A 4,017-nucleotide genomic window follows, 5' to 3' on the forward strand; every position below is an offset into this window, starting at 1 on the left:
ACACGCTATCGAAGAAATTAACTCGTTGAGTGCTAAGATGGACGAGTTAATGAATTTGGTTCCTAGTAGAAGTGTTCCTTTGGATCCTAATGATATGCCCTTGTCTTCTTTGATTGAGAGTAGCAACGCTAGCTTGGGCGTTAATTTTGTTGGTAGGAATAACTTTGGCAACAACAATGCTTTTAGAGGAAACTATGTTCCTAGGCCTTTTCCTAGTAACTCCTCTAATAATTTTGGCAACTCCTACAACAATACCCATGGAAATTACAATAGATTACCCTTTGATCTAGAGAGTAATATCAAAGAGTTCATCAACTCTCAAAAGATTTTCAATGCGTCCATAGAGGAAAAGCTACTCAAAATTGACGATTTGGCTAAGAGCATTGGTAGAATGTCTAGTGATGTTGATGCTTCGAAAGTTAGATGTGCTCCTCCCAAAATCAACATGGATGAAACTTTGAAAGCTATGCGTGTTTCCATGATTGAGAGCCAAGAAAGAACCGCCCAAATTCATGCTAAACATGAATGGCTTAAAAAGGCGTGTTCTCGTGATGAGAATCACGAAGATCTTAAAGTGCTTGGTGTGACTCCCATTGAATCTTTGTTTTCTTGTGTCAAACCTAATGATTATGGGGCTGGATATGAATCCACTTTGGTTGAAAAGTGCCCCGATGATTCGGAGTCCATCTATCTTGATGCTAAAAGCATTGAAAGTGGACTAGAAGATGTTAAAACTTTGAGTAGTAATGAAATAACTACCATGGATTTCAAGGAATTCAATTATGATAGTTGCTCCTTGATTGAATGCATTTCTTTTATGCAATCCATGTTAAACTCTCCACACGCTTATAGCCAAAACAAGGCCTTTATCCATCATATCGTCGAAGCTATGATAAAATCTCTTGAAGAGAAACTTGAATTGCAAGTCTCTATCCCTAGAAAGCTTCATGATGAGTGGGAACCTACCATCAAAATAAAAATCAAAAACTATGAATGCAATGCTTTGTGTGATTTGGGTGCTAGTGTTTCTGCGATTCCAAAGTCTTTATGTGATGTTCTGGGTTTTAATGAGATGGAAGAGTGTTCTCTTAATATGCATCTTGCTGATTCTACTGTCAAGAAACCCATGGGAAGGATCAATGATGTTATTATTATTGCAAATAGGAACTATGTACCCCCTGGATTTCATTGTGCTTGACATTGATTGCAATCCTACATGCCCTATTATTCTTGGTAGACCTTTCCTAAGGACTATCGGTGCTATCATCCATATGAAGGAAGGGAATATTAGATTTCAATTTCCTTTAAGGAAGGGCATGGAACACTTTCCTAGAAAGAAAATAAGATTGCCTTATGAATCCAAGATGAGGACCACTTATGGTTTGAGCACCAAAGACGACGATACGTGATTCTATCGCTTTTATGCCTAGCTAAGGGCGTTAAACAATAGCGCTTATTGGGAGGCAACCCAATGAATTTATATTTTTCTTTATTTTTGTTGCATCCACACCATCATGATTCTATTGTGATTGTGTTTTTTGTTTTTCTTTTTGTGTTTGAGCCAAGCAAAACCTTTATGACTAGTCTTGGTGACGGTTGTTTGATCCTGCTGGAAAAAGACAGAAACTTTTCGCTCACGAGATGATTTTTCATTTTTATTCAAAAAGAGATTTTGAGTTGATTATTTTTGCTGCTGGTTGATATGCCTTTTTCCCAGGCAGTCGTAAGTTTTCAGATTTTTTGAGGTACCAGAAGTATACGAAGTATACATATTGCTACAGACTGGTCTATTTTGACAGATTTTGTTTTTGTTGAGTTGGTTGCTTGTTTTGATGAAACTATGGTTACTATCGGGGGGTACTAGCCATGGAAAAGTGATAATACAGTAGCCCAACACCAATATAGATGGAATTCAAGTTTGCTACTGTACCAAAAGAAGTGGTAGTTTGTTTTCTTGTGCTAATGTTATCACGAGTTTCTCTTTAAGTTTTGTGTTGTGAAGTTTTCAAGTTTTGGGTGATGTTCTCATGGACGATTAGATAAGGAGTGGAAAGAGCTCAAGCTTGGGGATGCCCAAGGCATCCCAAGCCAAATTCAAGGACACCAAAAAGCCTAAGCTTGGGGATGCCCCGGGAAGGCATCCCCTCTTTCGTCTTCAATCCATCGGTAACATTACTTGGAGCTATATTTTTATTCACCACATGATATATGTTTTGCTTGGAGTGTCTTGTATCGTAGGAGTCTTTTCTTTTTGTTGTGTCACAATCATCCTTGCTGCACACCCTTTTTGAGAGAGAGGGACATGCACTCATCATGATTTTGCTAGAATGCTCATAGTGCTTCACTTATATCTTTTGAGGTAGATACTTTTGCTCTTTGTGCTTCACTTATATCTTTTAGAGCACGGCGGTGCGTGACTTTGTAGTTGGCTTATGCTATGAAAGTAGTCCCAATTGTGATAGGTACCCAAAGAGGATGCTAAAACCTCGATATTCATGTGCATTGAGTAGAAAGAGAAGTTTTCATTCCTCTCAATTAGTTTTGAGATGTGGATTCGGTAATATTGAGAGCTATGTTAGTAGGGTGTTGTGAATCTAGAAATACTTGTGTTGAAGTTAGTGATTCCCGTAGCATGCACGTATGGTGAACCGCTATTATAGGAAGTCGGAGCATAATTGATCTATTGATTGTCATCCTTTGTGTTGAGGTCGGGATCGCGCGATGGTTAACACCTACCAACCCTTCCCCTAGGAGTATGCGTTTAGCACTTTGTTTCGATTACTAATAAAAACTTTTGCAACAAGTATGTGAGTTATTCATGACTAATGTGAGTCCATGGTATAGATGCACTTTCACCTTCCACCATTGCTAGCCTCTCTAGTGCCGCGCAACTCTCGCCGGTGCACAAACCCACCATATGCCTTCCTCAAAACAGCCACCATACCTACCTACTATGGCATTTTCATAGCCATTCCGAGATATATTGCCATGAAACTCCCACCGTTCTGTCTCATGACTTGTGCCATCACTCTCATATTTCCATTGCATCATCGTAAGATAGCTAGAGAGATGTTTTCAACGTCATACGCCATGCTAGATCGTTGCACATCCCGGTACACTGTCGGAGGCATTTCCTATAGTCATCATCATCTTGAGCTTTGAAGCTATGAGTAAATAAAAGTGTGATGATCATCATTATTAGAGCATTTTCCCATGTTAGGAAATGAAAAAAAAGAGGCCAAAGAGCCCACAAAAAAAGAGGAGAAAAAAAAGGCCTACGAGCCTAAATGAAAAAAAAACAAAAGAGAGAAAAAGAGAGAAGGGACAATGCTACTGTCTTTTTCCACACTTGTGCTTCATAATAGCACCATGTTCTTCATGATTGGGAGCTTCTTGCTTTGTCACCACCATATGCTAGTGGGAATCTTCATTATAAAACTTGGCTTGTATATTCCAATGATGGGCTTCCTCAAATTGCCCTAGGTCTTCGTGCGCAAGCAAGTTGGATGCACACCCACTAGTTTTCCTTTTGAGCTTCCACATACTTATAGCTCTAGTGCATATCTTGTATGGCAATCCCTACTCATTCACATTGATATCTATTAATGTGCATCTCCATAGCCCTTTGATACGCCGAGTCAATGTGACTATCTCCTCCTTTTTTGTCTCACCACCACCACCACACTCTATTCCACTTATAGTGCTATATCCATGGCTCACGTCATGTATTGCGTGATAGTTATAAAAAGTTTGAGAAAGTAAGAGTGTGAAAACAATTACTTGGCCAATACCGGGGTTGTGCATGATTTACATTAGTTGTGTGAGGATGATGGAGCATAGCCAGACTATATGATTTTGTAGGGATAACTTTCCTTGGCCTTGTTATTTTGAAAGTTCATGATTACCTTGCTAGTTTGCTTGAAGTATTATTGTTTTCATGTCAATAGCAAACTATTGTTTTGAATCTTACGGATTTGAACATTCATGTCACGTGAAACAAGTTGCAAAGGACAACTA

This window comes from Hordeum vulgare, chromosome 6H, assembly GCF_904849725.1.
Source record: "Hordeum vulgare subsp. vulgare chromosome 6H, MorexV3_pseudomolecules_assembly, whole genome shotgun sequence".
Taxonomy (NCBI): domain Eukaryota; kingdom Viridiplantae; phylum Streptophyta; class Magnoliopsida; order Poales; family Poaceae; genus Hordeum; species Hordeum vulgare.